The sequence below is a fragment of the Amblyomma maculatum genome, unplaced genomic scaffold, assembly GCF_055883805.1.
Source record: "Amblyomma maculatum isolate TAMU_Amacu unplaced genomic scaffold, ASM5588380v1 scaffold_72, whole genome shotgun sequence".
Taxonomy (NCBI): domain Eukaryota; kingdom Metazoa; phylum Arthropoda; class Arachnida; order Ixodida; family Ixodidae; genus Amblyomma; species Amblyomma maculatum.
The window spans coordinates 156,837-175,175 of record NW_028146797.1 but is presented as its reverse complement, the minus strand read 5'-3'; positions in this window follow the sequence as shown (position 1 = coordinate 175,175).

The window sequence follows — 18,339 nt, the reverse complement described above, 5'->3', positions numbered from 1 at the left end:
GAAGCTCTCCTATATCCTGCGCCAAACTCCTGGAAGATGGGTTATCTTCACTGATTCCAAAGCATCTCTGCAAATCTTGAATAATCTGCTGAAGAAAAACAGTCATCATCCTGTTTCCCTTTACATCGAGTATATTCATCATTTGGCTATTGCCGCAGGCCACTGCATAACATTTCACTGGGTACCAGATTAAAGCCAATGAAAAAGCAGATGAAGCGGCTCGCAAAGGCCACCAACATCAAATATACATTAGGACCTTCTTCACGAAATCTGATGCATCCCAACTGGCTAAAAAATTTGTTTTCGAAACAAAGTATGAACTTTGGAGCTTGCAGACGCATCACTACCAATTTCTTTATTCAATTGACCCACATCTAAGATCAAGCCTTCCTCCGAAATTTCTTCGCCAACTAGAAACTCTTACCACCGACTTCGTCTAAACTGTGCATACACATATGGATTGCCCTACCGTTTCGGTGAAATGAACAACCCGTATTGCGACAACTGTGGCTCGATTGAAACTGTGGAACGTATCCTACTTGAGTGCACTGCGTACGCTGACAAGCGTGCAAACTATGAACACAGCATGGAGAAGCTCTCCCCAGAGCCTTTAACAATGAACAGTGTTTTAGGTCCCTTAGCCTGCCCTAGACAACAGTGACTCGCGATGAACTTTTTATTTACATATTTCAAAAACATTGGACTCCTTGACAAACTCTAAATTCACCTCGCATGTTTCCCTCAGGCAATTTGAAAGCTGTGAACTCTATAAGCACATTTGTCGGATCATGCATTTCATTATTTGATTTTATATCATTACTCCACGAAGCACCTTAACACGTATTTAATGGCCGTGCTTTATCTCCCCCTTGAATTCTATTATTCCTTCACCATTCTTTTTTCAATATTTCCCTCCCGAATTCCCCTACCCACACAGAGTAGCATTACAGCGAAATCTAAACGCCGGCAAAATTCTCTGTTTTTCCATTAAAGAGTCTCTCTCTCTACGACTATTATCTTTTCGTGCAGCCCTTCCCGGTACATTGCGACGCTCGCTGCTGCTGCTTCGTCTCCCGGCTGCACCCAAGTGAATAATAATTGCAATGTTTGTCTGAATTTTTTCTTCTACACCCCCTGAGTGGATTCTTAAAGAGAGATCTGGAGCTATGGACATCACCACCTTCTATACCTAAATCGTGTACAAATGCCTGACAAAAACCAATCACACATAGTTACGAGAAGATCTATTAGGTTTCTGTATTCAGCAAGTACATATGCAACAACTACGTGTCAAGCAAGACAAATTGCTGGGGCGTTCTAAAAATAATCGTTCATCGTAAGTTTTGGGTATCATTGGAGGGCACAGTTTAGTATACAATAGAGCTTATTCACAGTTGTAAGGCGAACATACGTAGGCATTTGGATCAGTAGTAAATGTAGTTGCGTGCCTGGGCTTGTTGTCTAATCCAAATAACATCGCGGAAGAGCAAGCTACGAAGCCCTAAAATTTCGCTTAAGCTGGAGTAAAATAAGATACTAATGTAGTTCAAACAAGGAAGTTATTTATTAGACTGAACGTCAAGCGTTTCGCATAAAGTCCATAGCAGTCGAGCAGCATCGAAGCTTGCACTTCAACAATTTCATGTTTGTTGCGGTTTCTGATACGCCATGTTTTAGTTTCAGAGTGTTCTTTATGTTTGCTGAAAACTCCGATACGTAAGGCTTGACGCACTTGCAGCGTTTGTGCCATGGAATCCGTGAAGCCATTCAATTTTATCTTTTTACAGGTGCAGAACGCGCTTTGTATTGATTTTTTGTGCCACTTCATGCAGCTGATTACGTTTGTCATTTGTGACATTTCATTTTTGAATATCACTGAAGACCTGCGGAAGTCCATATTTACCTATAGTGGTATCATTTCTCGAGTATTCAAATATAACATGTGCGGGCGAGATTTTTCCTCGAGCAGGACTACCGCATAACGTTTGCGTTACCCAGTCGTATCCTTCCTGCAAGTTTTTCCTCGGGCACATCAAGGTACATAATGTAATAGAGTCCTTTCTTCAGAAGAGCATGGTTTCTAAATTTAGCATATCAGAAATTATATAGTGATTACCAGTAACAGAAAAAAATGCAATAATTATATATTGGTTCGTATAATGGTTACTGTCATGGCGCACTGTTTTTGCGCAATATCAGGACACATTTGTAAACCCCGCTTCGTCAAAAACTCCCAAGCAATCCCCTACGACGTGCCCGTGAAGTCAGTTGTTTTAGGACGGTAACGTTAATGAACCTAAGAAGTGCTGGAATTGGACTCTTTGGAAAATTATATTTTTAGAGGGTGCGCTGCCTAGGTTGCTTAAGCACGGGCAGAAACGTTAGACGCGATCTACCGACTGAGAGTATATTCCAGTAGATAGGAACAAACAAAACACGTACACGTGACAATATTCCGACCCCAACGACACCAACTGAGCATGGGACAATAGGCAAATTATGACACACATCACACCGCCTTCCATCTACCGCAAGTTTTTCCTGGATGTATTTTTATAGATTCATTTAAACTTTAACGTAACGGAAATGATAACTTTTATTTTGAACAGCTGGCCAATCTACTTATGCCTGTGCGCGATCCCGTGTATGTACGGCAGCATGGCAAAGGCTTCTTCCCGTTCTGGATATGTGTTCTAAGATTTCTCCAGCACGTCACGGCCACGCGAATTTGTAGCCTCTAAGTGTAGCCGCTGGCACTAAGCCGCTCCAAGAATACAGATAAGAGTATGTTAGCTCGGCGTTAGTTGTACCTATTGAAAACTGTTGGCATCGGGCATTGAAACCGGTACCTCCCGAATGCGAGGCGGATGCTCTAACACAAGGTCATTACTCGGTTTTCCTTGGCTACATAATTGCTAGGATACGGACCGTGGTGTTCGGCCCGGAACAGAGGTCGGGGAGGACCCGTTTTCACCGCCACAACAGTGAAGCGAACGATCGACTGCGGCGATTTTCTTTTAATACCTTTGTGGTTGTGGGTGCGCGCGTTCGCAAGGATAATCAGTGTGTGCTCGAGCATGAAGATTGACGCCACTGCACGAACTTGAACACTGTGTGAAGCAAAACTTGTGCATGCAAAACATGTGCTGTAAAGAATGTGTTTTATTGTTTGAGGTGCATTTAATCTATTTTGCGCTCGTCCAGCGAGGATTTGTTCATGCCCGTACCTGAAAAGTTTATAGATCCTTGTGCATGACGGTCCCGCAAGCGGAGCACTGAATGACAGCTATCCTTTTTGTCTTTCTCGTTCGTAGTCATTTAGGGTGCTACAACCCTTAGCTATATTTTGAGGGGGAAGTGTAAAGGCTATCTTTAGCTGCACAGCAAAACAAATATACAATTGGTTCACAGAAAGAAATGGCGCATTGTCACACTTGTTCTGTGGACACCTGACCGCCGCCGTAAAGGAAGAGAGGAAGGTGGGACTGAAAGAGGAAAGAGGAATGGGTGCCATAGTTCAGGGCTCCGGAGCATTACGACTATCTGGGCAACTCTAACGTGCACTGACATCGCACAGCACAAGGACGTCATATCTTTTCGGCTCCATCGAAACGCAGCCGCCGGCGGTCGGGATGCGAACCGGGGTACTCCGGCACAGTAGTCGGCCGTCTTACCACTAAAAAAGCGAAATCCGAGAAGCGGTGAAAAGATGCGCACGTCTCCCCCCATCGCAGACGCCAACGCGTTGAGGGGGGATGAGTGTCCCGAGTTGTTGTTTTAGTGGTTATTTTATTATATATTCAAAAAGAAGGAAACGATGTTTGCCAGCCATGGTATCTGCTATCTGATATCTGAAGCACCTGAACTGGGCGGCAAAAATAAAAGGATAGCGAGGAAGGAGTAGAGGAAATCAAAGAGGTGAGCGATAGGGAGACAGGAAAGGTAGGTAAAAATTAAAAAAATATATGTATATACATTATGATACAATGTACAATAGTTTGCTTGAGGCCCACCCGCTAATGTCATAGATAACTGAGCACTCGGCACATCGGGCAGGACTCGGCAATAGCTCTGCATCCATGTAACTCCTTACGATGCCCGCACGTGCACACTGTACAAAAACACTGACGGTCGACGTGCGGCGATCGGCCGTTATTGTCCGGAATAACACACGCGAAGTGTTCGGACACAGCGCGCACTATCTGCCGAATTGAAATAGGCGGGTCATCAAGCCCGCCTGTTCGACATATTCACACAGGCTCACATGCGTTCGCTCGCGAATGCGCGCATGGCCCAGCGGCCACAGGAGCACAGCTACGCTGTCCGGGATTACCCCTGCGTTCAGTAAGCCGCCAGCAACTCACGTCGGAGTTCGGCTAGCGCGGCGCAGTGCAGGAGAAGATGTTCGAGAGTTTCTACCACGCAACAGCCATCACAAACGTCACTGGTGGCAAGTCCGTGGCGCATCCGTCGTTCCCCAGGCCACACACATCCAATGCGTGCACGGAGAATCATTGCGAGTTGCAGCCGATCGGCTGCAACTCGAGTCAGCCAGCGGCCACTGACACTGTGAAGGCGCTCACCTTTTGCAATGCGGGGGTCAGGGTGCTGTGTCAGGAGGTGGCCATCGATTACCGCACGCACGTCCGCCAATGAGAGTTGCTCGTCACTAGGAGGGAGTTCATGTGCTGCGGTCGCTTGCTCGTCGGCACGTTCATTGCCCTCGATGCCGCAGTGCCCGGTGATCCACTGTGCCCGTATTGCGCAGCAGCGCTCAGCTAAGCGCTCAAGACGCGCACGAATCTGACACAGCAGCGGAGTTCCCGAGCCGATGGTTCGAAGGCTGCCGAGGGCGGCGTGGGAGTCGCATAGCAGGGCACACCTGGGTGGCGGCGGAGTCAGTGCAAGCAGTAGATCCAGAGCTAGGCGTAGGCCCAGCAGCTCCGCCGTGGTGGAAAAACCCAAGAATGACGGGTGCAGCTGTCAGCGCCGTTGCAAGGCGCGGATGGTATCGGCCGCTGCTAGCGAGCAACTAACTATCCATGGCCACGGAGCGGTCGATGTAAACGAGGAGGTGGTGTTGGCGTTCGTCCTAGATGACGGCTCCGGTCAGCTGCTGCACCGCACAGAGTGGTGTGGTGCGTTTCCCCGCGATGCCGACGACCTCTCGCTGAACCTGCGCAGCAGCGGGCCAGGGCGAGCAGAGTTCGTAGGAGGGTGTTGTATTGGTGAGGTGGTCGTACTAGAGCAGCGCTGCTAATAGCGGCGCGCCGTCCGCTTGCGCGCTGTAGGCGATCGATGTATCGGAGCACCCGCCGAGTGGCCTGAAGTTGTAATGGCCACGCGCCTGCCTCGGTCAAAGAAGTTGCGCATTATGAGTTCTGAGGAAGGCCGAGGCAAATGCGAAGCGCTTTGTGAAGATCAACCTCCGGCTTCTTCCAGCATGGTTTGCGCAGCGGGACGAGCGGTAGCGCGTAGAGAATTGCTCTAGAGCGGCGGAGTAGTGGAGCCGTAACGCAGCTTTCTGGGAGATGCCCTGGCCTCAAGAAGTGAGCCTGTGTGCGGTGGGGGCGGTGGTTCTCTTGCGTCCCAAGTACCTGAATGGAAAAGGGGTGCCCATGTCGTGTCACGTGCGAAGAAAGGGGTTAACGGTGCAGCACGCCGAGAGACGCCGCTGATCACTACCGTGTCGCAACTACTTACAGGCGGAGCGGAAAACCACTTCAAGGTGTCGGAATGTGTCAGTACGCTTATAGCAGAGATAGTTTTCTGCAGGACTGGAAAGGCTACCGGGCGGGGCCCACTACGTGGTGACCCAATTGAGTCGCGATGTCAACTTCGCAGATTTGTGGATTGGAGGCGAATCTATTGTTATCGTCTGTGTTTTGCAGTTTGGGGAGAGGATTGCGCACAGTCCCAGAGGCGTGTCACGTATTGTGAGCGATTTGGGTTGCATATCTTCAGTGACTGGGTGTACGAAGATAAGGGAAAGTCTTAAGGGTAGATAAAATCGAGCCTCAGAAGCCGAGACGCTGTTGGGGAGGTGCTGAAGGGTGAATGCTCCATTCCCTTCGGGGCTGGGACTGATAGGTCAACGCCGCTTGCGGAGGGGGCTAGTGTTACTCATAATTTCAATTCAGCCAGCTTGTACCAACCGCTTTCAGGTTCCTTCAGCATTAGAACGTTAGTTTTTATGATTCCATTATGTTCCTTTTATTCGGTAGGAGTGTTGGCCATTTCTTTTAAATCTCTGTATTTTATGTGTTTGTATTGTATTGTATGTAATGGTAGCCTCTATATTGGCTTAAAGAGGCTACCGAGATGTAGTGTTTGCTGATGTGAACGTATATATGCTTCCAATACACGCATCTATATTGGCTTAAAGAGGCTACCGAGATGTAGTGTTTGCTGATGTGAACGTACATATGCTTCCAATACACGCATCTGCCTTTTTTCATCTCACTGCTGCTTGTATTCACTCTCCTTTACCACTGACAGCGTCTTTGCTGAGGTAGTGGTTCTGCCGTCATTACAGAAACATAATTTTCTCTGAATGCTATGACATCATATAAACATAACAAAAAGAATAGCCCAAGTGTAAATAATAAAGTAAAAAATACCTGTACTGCTATGTAAAATAAAATGGCGTAGCAGCTGCGTGGTAGTCACCCCTTAGCTTAAAAATGGTAAATCAGCAGCCAATTTGTATCAAACTAGAGATTGGAATTGTGAAAGCCTAGCGTACATGTGTTTTTGTTGAAACGTCTGCAACTGGACGTCTGCAACTATACAAATTTGTTGGTGTAATTTACATTGGCAATATGATCGCGGCTATGTTTGCTTATCACATGCAGATAAAACGTAAAGGGAAATTCTGCTCCTACCTAGCATTTCGGTCGCATAGAGAACTGCATCGCATCATCGCTTTCAAGCTGTGAGCTCCCTATGAATACAAATGCTGCCTGTAATGCAATGCAATAAAATCAGTTCTTAATACTTACTGTTAATAATCGAAAATAAAAGTCGGTTTTTATCTCCAAAGTGATAAATATATTTTTGTTCCCTTTCTGTTTGATGTCACTGTTTTGATGTCATGAAAACCCTTTCTATTAAAGGCTATATCACGTAATGAGAAAATTACTTTTTGGCAATACAATTCACTAATAGAGTCGCTGCTTAATCTGCTATTGCAAATCGCCGATAACGCTTTAATGTGCAGATGGTTTGATTATGCACCAGTGTAAAGATGCCGCATATCCACTACACGCTTACAAGCAAGCCTATAGATAGGCTTCAACAAGAAAGGTGAGAACTGATATACCTAAAGATTTAGAATAGGTTTTATGCTTTTATGGTAATTCAACGAGTGCTGGTGCATTTTTTTGCCAGCCCTAACAAACATGCGTGCTAAATTACTACCTCATTCTGAATGGCTTATTTAGGGAGCTTTAACACTCTTCTAGAAAGAGCCTTTCTTGCTACTCCCTAAAAATTATTATTTGATGGTATTTGCAAAATAACTGTGCATCATCCACAGAACTTGATGAAAGTTTAAAATACCGGGCTTGGCTTCCTTTGTCTCAAACATCGCACATATATTGTAGACTTACAAGCATGATAAAAATCTTCAAATGTTAATGCATTTTTGCGCTAAACATTTAGGAACTCGAGGGTCATAGACTCTACTTTATTGACGCTAGTATAATATTCTCTCAAAAACGTGAATCCTTTCGTTGACCTTACTTAGGTATTTTCACTTATTTATGCAATACGCACCAGTAATAAATATCTTGGTAACAGTACCAAGCGTGCTTGCTGGCCTCCTACAAGCAATAATGTGATTTATTGTGTAAACAATGCATGGAAATGCTTAAATATACGCTATTTACAATTGTCAGTACGTATAACAATATGTACAGAAAAGGTATTGAATGTAAGTGTTAAATAAACAGGTTTTTCAATGTTAATAACTAAACATGTCTTCGATTATTCATTGTTTAAACGAAAATACATTATAGATGGACCCTTACAACTTATTTGATATTAAATGTCGGTATTAATTGATACTAATTGCCTGTAAGAAGTGTGTGCATACAGTATATGTAAGATATAGCTGCATGTGTTCGACGCTGCTGGAAAGAGCGCGAAACTGTCTGATTCTAAATCTTAGTTTGATACGTCGACGAAAGAAATAATGACGAGAATTCAATTTAGGAAAAAATTTTTGTTTGAAGATAATCGTTAAAAAAATGTTTTTGCCTTAAAAACTCAGTATTGCATGGTGTAGGCAATGCCTGGCTCCATAATAAGTGCCCAACACAATCTCAGTACTGTTATGCTGACCTGCATGACATTGAAAAAGTAAAGCTGCTATTTGTAAATTGTGTGCCTATGCATTTATAAATAAACTAACGTCTTAATACGTTTACAGATTTAAAGCAGTGTATGAAAGTAGCATGATAATTATTGTACTCTTAACGGCTCCTAGCATCATAATGAGAACTCAAAGGCAAACAGAAGTGCTGGTCAGGCGCGGCATCTCAATACTCACTCTCAATATGGTGTATTTTATCACGGTATGCATACTGCTTACAAATCAGCTAAAAAATAACCTTTTTCTGGACAAGGCTTATCCATTCTTGTCTTGTGCACTAGCGTTAGAAACTCCAAAACGATTATCCGTTTTAGATAAGCAATACCGACCCCGTTGTCTAAAGTGAGGCAGTCACGATACAGTTCTGTTTCGGACAACGTTTTACGAGTAACAAGCTTGGTTTTCACCTTTTAACGAAAAAGACCTACTGGTCTCATTCCACCAAATTTCTTGGCTGACAATCGTTCTTGCAGTAAATGCTCACATGTTCACAAAACAATAACGAATCAAGTCATCGGAAGGCAAGCTTAGCAGCAGCGGCCGCATGATGCGCAGGCGTTTCGTCATAGACAAATGCTCTGTAGGTCCATCAGATGGCGCCGCGTCTGTAAATATCGAAATAAGACACTGACACTCAAGGCAAAGGGCGCTGCATGTATACACTGTCACAAGATCTAACTCGATGAGCGATCAGAGCTGCGCTTTCCTCTTCCAAACAATCTCAATTTTGCTATTGCAACAAAGCTGATAGTTGAGATTGATTAATTTTTCACCCTAAGAATGCTGCATAGTAGTTTAGGCGGAATGACAGAAGAAACAAAGAGAATTCCTCGTCTGAGCAACTCTCTTTGGCTCTTGAGAACATCAGCAAGGGCTTTTTGAGTGCACATACAGACATACACGCACCATCTTGAATTCTTTGCCTCAATATGTCGCAAAAGGATTAAACATCTGAATCTCCGCAAAATAGAATATTGTATTATTTTTTATTTTTGTTGATATGTTTTGACAATTAATCAATTTATGACTGCAATATTATCAATTTGAAAGTATAATAAAGCAAGCTCATCACTTGTGGGATCCACCGGTAAATAGGAAGCACTCTCGGAGATCTGCTTTTCGTATTTGAAGGGCCACTATCCAAGGAAGATTCACGTCGTTGTATTGGCGGTATACTCCTTACTGCAAGAATGTTCTTTCTGTGCCTAATAAATTACAGTGTTCTCCAATCATGATGCAAATTCTTATATCAATCTTGGTTTTGAGAAAAACGATGCATTTGTAATAATTTTGCGCATCATTGTCGTGTATCATATATGATACATCATGGTTTTAAGGGTATTTTTGCGAAAATATAAAACTTCTCAGTAGCAGCTATAACTGAATGAGATTTACATGACAGATCAACAAACGGCTATTTCATACAAAAACATTTTGTTTAGTTCCAAACAGACCGGATCTAAAAGGTTTTTATTTTCTATTGAATCCTCAAAGGCCCCATTTAAGGGGTATTACATGAGGGGTGGACTTGGAGTACCGCGGTTACAATAAAAAATGTCTTTCGATGGCAGTCTTGAAATGATAAATGTCGGTTAGTGAGGCGATGTGGTCGGGAAGGTCGTTCCAATCCAGGGCAGTGCGGAGAAAAAATGACCTTTGGAATGTTATCGTATGGGCGCGCGGGGGGTAGAGGGCATTGGAGTGGAGATGACGAGATGACCAATGGGCTGGACGGATGAACACGTTGTTAGGTGGCAAGCTGTGATAAAACTTTTGATAAAGAGAAAGGCGAGCTAGTTTCCGGCGTAAAGCTAGATTGTGAAGTTCAAGTTTGGATTTTAGTACGGTAACACTGGTGCTATAGGAGTAATCTGAAAGAATGAAATGTGAAGCTCGATTTTGAGTAGATTCTAGTAAATTGATCAGATTAGTTTGGTGAGGATCGAATATAGCTTGAGCGTAATCAGTTTTGGGTCTGACAAGCGAAGGTTATGACTGTGGCTTATGGCGCCCATCTACAACTGTGGTATTTCCTGCAAAGCATCTCAACTAAAGACCTTCGCAACGTTTTCCTTCCTCCTACTAACTAGAGAATGCTGTCTTTTTCTTGGCATCAGTGCGCTGTATAGAGATCTTTAGTGCACTTTCACTGTGACTACCACAGGATGTCCAATGAGCACAGGAACCAACTTTATTCTCTGTTATACACTGTAATATTCCTACTATGAATAAAATCGGAGTCTAATAAGGAAGTAGGTAATCTGAACTCGAAAAAGTATGTAAAATCAATCGAGTATAGGGAATTTATTTCTTGCGTATGAAATTATGAAACACCAAAAAGTGGCAAAAATGTCCCCTAACTGCATGATGTATCATAACTGATACACGAGTAAATAGCCTTGTCACAATGTAGTCCAAAGGATTATTGCGCAGACGGTGCTGTTACCAGACAAAATATATCCCAGTGATATACTAATAAATGTCTGAGAGCGCTGCTTCTATCCAGAATGAAAAAAATGTTTCCTCTATCAAATGTCTGCAAGAAATGCCACTTTGTTGCACATTTGGGATGAAAATAACCAAAATAATAAAGTCTGGAGATTCAGTTACTGTGCACGGGAATTACAGTCAGTGCACACTGTGGTACTAAATAATCAAAATTTGCTTCCTTGCTGTTCAATATTATCTTCAATCAGATAAAAGGCCTGTACCATCACGAAAGGGATAGCCGATCGTCTCTCAGTGGCGAAGAAGAAACTAAGGTAACAAAGAATGTGGGGCCCAGTAGGTTCGCCTTAAAGTGGGGCTGGGGCAACCATAATAAAACCTGCATCGGTCTCAGATGGTGCGAAGGAAGACAAGCCCCATTCGGGCTTGCACTTCTTTCTGTTGCATCCTCCCATAGCAGCGTTGATCGAGCTCTTGACGAGCACGTTCCTTCCCCCACACCAGAGAGTCCCTTGGCAGATATTTGAGGGCCATACAACCTAAATTTGGGCTCTTTATGGGAAAGCCCTCATAGATCCTAAAGGAGGCTGCCCACATTAAATCTCTGTGGGACCTACATCTGTCGAAGTTGTGCAAGAAAACGGGCATGCCGCAATGCTGCCCCACTGGGCCCCGTATAGGTTACTTGAGCACAGGTGGAATGTTGAATAGGAGCTGAATTTTGGCAAGCCCTAGTGAAGTCCAAATGAGGCAGCCTTTACTCAACCGTTTTAAGTCTCACATCTGCCGTAATAGGGCTTGAAGTCGGGCGTGCCCGCATGGTACCAAATTCGGTTCTTTGTGGGGAAATTGAAGGCATGTGCAGCAACAGGTGGGCTCTAGGTTCAAAACTACACCCAGCCCAATTGGGGCTGCCCACATGAAACTGCTTTAGTTCCCGCATCGACCGTAATGAGGCTAGAAGGCGGATGTGCCCGCTAGATACCACAATCAGTCCTTTGTGGGGAATTTGAAAGTACGTGAAACAGCTAGTAGGCTCTCGGTGAAAAAAAAAACAAAAAAACATGCCAATCGGGTCGCCCATAAAAAACTGCTGCAGGTTTAAAATTTGTCTTGACGCTGATAGAAACTAAAACTTCCTTATGTTCGTCATATTTGTCAAGAAAGGTTTTTGGTGCTACGTAAATGCGGGCTCTTGTCGCACGAAATAACTCTAGTCCAAATGGGGCTGCCGAATCAATGCCGCTGTAGGTCCTATATTACTATAGCGAGGTGCACACACCGAGTTTCCGCACACTATTATGCAAGCCTTATTTCCATCCTTTATTTGTATTAGGCGGGGCTCTAAATTACTATTAGAGGTGATTTGTATACCAGTTGTGAGAAGTTTTAGTCGGCTAGAACTTTTACGAGGCATTAGTTCTCACGCTAATGCCAATTGCGCTAAAAATACTGAATGATACTGATTGCTAACTGTTGCTCTTTATGAGGTTCCGTGGACAGCCTGCAACGCACCATATTATTGGGCGCGCGTCTTTGTCTCCCTTTTCTTTCTTCTCTATTTTTATTCTGTCCGCACGGGGCAGCGAAAGTAGCTCAGCTACAGAGCCAGTAGCAGGCCCGTGCATTTTCTTTTGCTTATTCTTTTAGCCGCAACAACAACAACAACAATATTAGTGTTCACAACAGACATCTCCACAGCCTGAACTAGACGAATATGAAGTCACTTAGGCTAGATTAATGCTGTTGATATAATTATAGTGAACGTTTATATTGTAGCTGTTTAAACGGGAAATACATGAATAAAATAACTGTTTAATTACGTCCGTGAATTTTCAGTGGGTGAAATTGGACTAGTGCTTTCTATCATATATCTGAGTCGGACGCCTATGACATTAATGTGGGCAAGCCCAAGTGTGGCTTGCGCTTTAGAACCCCCATTGGTCCTATGTCATGGGAAGAACTGACCGAAAAAAAAAATAAATGTTCATTTAGAGCAGCTGCCCGAATCTGTCCAAAGTATTACCAACAGGGCAGTTGCCGGGATGTACACACTGAGCCCACCGAGGCTTTCCTGCATTGTGTACATCGGACCCACCGGGCCTCTTCCTCCTTAGCCTACATTGTGCTGCCTGGGAATGGCTGCGAGAGCGGAGGCACCAGGGCTTGTTGAGTTCAGAATCGCTGTCCAATACATATTGGGACGGCTTAATGCCACACCTGGTTACGTGCACACCATTCTTCACAATAGCTTGCTCATTACAAGTATTGCCGCGTTTGCAAAACACATGTCCTGCCTCACAAAACTGAACGCACCGCTTTGCCAAGAAAAGGTGACGGTTGCACAGTTTATCGTCTTAGGGTAAAAAACACCTCATTGTTCATATTCACATCCGTTTTCGTCCTCATAACTAAGGTGAATGAGGTCGCACCAAGTGACTTCTCTCTCTTTCCTCCCACAAAGGACACCACGCAGGTTACAATGCCGGAATGAAAATGAAGTGATTTCAGAACCCGTGGTTGCGCGAAGGTTCAAAGGCAGGTGTAGACTGAATATATGCCGCAGCTTGTTCAACAGCGGGAGAAGTCCAAGTTTTCGAAAGGAGATCATGCTGATAAAAAAATGGACTCCTACCAAAACAACACATTCTTATCTGTGTTTCGTCTTGCCAATGATGCTACCTTTACGAACGCTCCTCGTATAAGAAGATTTGAATTATTTTCCAGCGCCAAACTAATCAATGCGGCGGGTATGTTGCGGTATTCACTACCACCAGTCTCATATAAAACGTGATTGACAGAAGCGGATGCCGCTGGGACATTACCGCTTATTGTCTGGCTTCAGAACACCCTCAACTGAGATGCTTGGAAGAAAGTAACAGACAAATGTATTGAAAATAAGACGCCTATCGGTAGAAATGGTGGCGTAGAGTGGACAGATTTCAATGTTGACATTTTCCGCTTATTCAATCTTCACTACGCCTGGCGGCATCTCCAAGCCCAGTTTTTTGCATGGGACGTGAGCAAAAATGTAAAGGTTTAAGTGGGGTGGCTATTCTTGAGCATGAAATATTTGCATGGGCTGTTCACTGTAATTTATACCTTGAGAATAATCCGAATAATCAACATTTGCAAAGATTTAAAAACTTTGTTCACCATATTTTATAACGATACGTCGATTTCACTATAAGCAAACGTAATAAAATTATCTATCGTACATTGGTTTTCTGAAACGACACGTGCGTTCCTGTATTCCAACTAAATTCATACATGTAGCGTCTTAAACACCAGTTGTCTCGTGAGTCATTCGTTCAGGAGAAATCTTTGCTCTTATCACCAAAACAATGTATGGCATTTGAAAGAAAATTGTTTGGTAAACATAGTTTAAACAACTACTGTTAGATACGACTTTCTCACTTATAAACTTAAAGAAATCGGTTTTTGTTTTATTACTTGTTTAACCGACTGACACTAGTGCTTCGAAGTTGTTGGCAAACACATTTTGTCTCTCTCAACCCTACTTTGTCCTTTTATGCATTCGTTTCGTAGCTTTCTGCCTTCCTCTGTCTGGAAAAAAAAATATGTTGTGCTTCGAAGAGTACAATTTGAGGAACGTAGCTTTAATCATGCTTTACAAATGCGTTGTTTTCTAGTACTTCATTAATTGCAAAATTATTGAAAAACTAACGCAGTACTAGAAAACAACGCATTTGTAAAGCATTATTAAAACTACGTTTCTCAAACCGCAATCTTCAAAGCACGAAGTGATAAAACAAAAACCGATTTCTTCATGTTTATAAGTGAGAACATCGTATCTAAGAATAGTTGTTTAAACTATTTTTACCAAGCGATGTTCTTTGAAATGCCATACATTTTTTTGGTGAAAAGAGCAAAGATTTCTCCCGAACGAATGCCTCACGAGACAACTGGCGTTTAAGACGCTACATCTACTAATTTAGTTGGAATATAGGAACGCACGTGCCGTTTCAGGAAATCAATGTACTATGGATAATTACATTGCGTATGCTTTTAGTGAAATCGACGTATTGTTATAAAATATGGTCAACAAAGTTTTTAAAACTTTGCAAATGTTGATTATTCAGATTATTCTCAAGATAGAAATTACAGTGAACAGCCCATGCAAATCTTTGATACTCAAAAATAGCCACCCCACTTAAACCATTACATTTTTCCTCACGTCCCATGCAAAAAACCGGGCTTGGACATGCCGCTAGGCGTAGAGGAGATTGAATAAGAGGAAGTTGTGAACATTCAAAAATGTCCCCTCTATGCCATTTCAAACGATAGGCCTCTTATTTTCAATACATTTGTGTGTTAATTTCTTGCAAGCATCTCGGTTGAGGGTGCTCTGAAGCATGACAATAAGCGGTAATGTCCCAGCGGCATCCGCTGCTGTCAATCGCGTTTTATATGAGACTGGTGGTAATAAATGCCGTAACATACCCGCCGCATTGATTAGTATGGCGCTGGAAAATAATTCAAAAATTTTTATACGAGGAGCGTTCATAAAGGTAGCATCATTGGCAAGAAGAAACGCAGATAAGGATGTGTTGTGTTGATAGGAGTCCAATATTTTATCAGCATATCCTTCTCTCGAAAACTTGGATTTCTCCCGCTGTTGAACAAGCAGCGGCATATATTGAGTCTACCTTTGCCTTTGAGCCTTCGCGATACCACGGGTTCTGAAATCACTTAATTTCATTACGGAATTGTATCCCTCGTGGTGCCCTTTGTGGGGGGAGGAGAGAGAAGTCACTTGGTGCGACCTCATTCACCTTAGTTATGAGGACGAAAACGGATGTGAATATGAACAATGAGATGTTTTCTACCCTAAGATGATAAACTGTGCAACCGCCACCTTTTCTTGGCGAAGCGGTGCGTTCGGTTTTATGATGCAGGACATGTGTTTTGCAAGCGCGTCAGTACTTGGTTTGAGCAGGGTATTGTGAAAAATGGTGTGCACTTAACCAGGACTCGCATTAAGCCATCCCAATATGTATCGGACAGTGCTTCTGAACGCAACAAGCCCTGGTGCCTCCACTCTCGCAGCCATTCCCAAGCAGCACGATGTAGGCTAAGAAGAAGGAAGAGGCCCGGTGGGTCCGATGTAGGCAAAGCAGGAAAGCCTCGGTGGGCTCAGTGTTGGTGCTGCAAAGGAGGCCGACGTAGGCCTGAAAGGGGCTGTCGACAAAGCCCCGATGGCCCCCACTGCGGACCGATGCAGGCAGCCCTTGAGGGGCTGCCCACAATTTTCCCACATTGCCAAAAGCGTACATCCCGCCAACTACCCCTGTTGGTCCTACTTTGGACAGATTCGGGCAGCCGCTCTAGATGAACATTTATTTTTTATTTCGGTCTGTTCCTCACATAATTATATAGGACCGATGGGGGTTCTATAGCGCAAGCCGCACTTGGGCTTGCCCACATTATTGTCATAGGCGGCCGACACAGGTATCCCAGTCGGAAAAAAACTACAGAAAGTTTTCTGATGTTACGACAGAATTTCCGTGGGGTTTTTGACGGGAAACATGTTGTGACAACAGAACATTCTGTCGTAACATCAGAAATTTCCGTAGTTACAACACAAAAGTGCTACAGAACTACAGACAACAGAAGTATACGACAGAACTACTAAAGAATTACAGAAAAATTTGATGGTTACGACAGAACTACAGGATATTTTGTCGTATTTTTGACAAAGTTCTGTTGTTTTTTTCGACTGGGATATGATAGAAAGCCCTAGTCCAATATGACCCACTGAATATTCACTGACATAATTAGCAATTATTTATTCATGTCTTCCCTGTATAATCAGCTACAATATAAACGTTCACTATAATTCATATCAATACCATTAATCTAGCCTAAGTGACTTAATATGCATCTTGTTTAGGCTGTGGAGATGTCTGTTCTGAACATAAATATTGTTGTTGCTGTTGCGGCTAAAAGGAGAAGTAAAAGGAAATGCACGGGCCTGCGATTGACTCTGTAGCCGAGCCACCTCCGCTGCCTGGTTCGGACCGAATAAAAATAGAGAAGAAAGAAAAGGGAGACAAAGACGCGTGCCCAATATTATGGTACATTGCAGGCTGTCCATGGCACCTCATAACGAGCAACAGTTAGCAATCAGTATGTTTCAGTATTTTTAGCGCAATTTGCATGAGCGCGAGAACTAATGCCATGTAAAATTTCTAGCAGACTAAACAACTGTTATACATATCACCCCTAATAGTAATTTAGAGCACCTTCTAATATAAATAAACGATAGAAATAAGGCTTGCATATTAGTGTGCGGAAACCCCGATGTGTGCACCCCGCTATAGCAATATGGGACCCACGGCGTCATTGATTCGGCAGCCCCATTTGGGCTACAGCTATTTCCTGCGACAAGAGCCCGCATTTACGTTGCGCAAGCAACCTTCCTTGACAAATATGACGAACATACGGAAGCTCTGGTTTCTATCCCCGCCAAGACATATGTGGGGCCTGCAGCGGTTTTGTATGGGCAGAAAAGATTGGCCTGGGTGTTTTTTTTAACCTATAGTCTACTAGCTGTTTCAGGTGCTTTCAAGTTCTCCACACATTACTGATTGTGGTATCATGCGGGCCCATCCGCCTTCTAGCCTCATTACGGTCGATACGGGAACTAAAGCATTTTTATGTGGGTAGCCCCAATGGGGTGGGTGTAGTTTCGAACCTAGAGCCCACTTGTTGCTGCACGTGCCTTCAAATTCCCCACAAATGACTGAATTTGGTACAATGCGGGCACTCCCAACTTCCAGCCTTATTACGGCCGATGTAGGACCTAAAGTGGTTTAGGAAAGGTTGCCTCATTTGAACTTCACTAGGGCTTGCCAAAATTGAGCTGTTATTCAGATTCCACCTGCGCTTAAGAAACCTACAAGAGGCCGAGTGGGGTAGCATTGCGGCCTGCCCGTTTTCTTGGCCAACTACGGCCGATGTAGGTCCCACAGAGATTTATTGTGGGCGGCCTCCTTTCGGGTCTATGAGGTCTTTCCCATAAAGAGCCCAAACGTAGGTTGTATGGCCCTCAAATCTGGGACCGATGCAGGTTTTATTATGGTTGCCCGAGCCCCACTTGCCTACGTCGAACCTACTAGGCCCCACATTCCGTGTTACCTTAGTTTCTTCTTCGCCACTGAGAGACGATCGGCTATCCCTTTCGTGATGGTACAGGATTTCTTATCCGAGTGAAGATAATTTTGAAGAGCAAGAAAACAAATTTTGATTATTTCGTACCAAAGTGGGTACTGTCTGGAATTCCTATGCGCCGTAACTAAATCTCCAGACTTAATTACCTAGTTTTTTTAATCCCAAATGTGCAACAAATGTTGGCATTTTTTATTTCTTGCAGAAATTTGATAGTTAGACGGAACATTTTTTGCATTCTGAATAGAAGCAGCGCTCTCAGAAAATTATTAGGATATCAGTGGGATTTATTTTGTCTGGTAACAGCACCATCTGCGCAATAATTC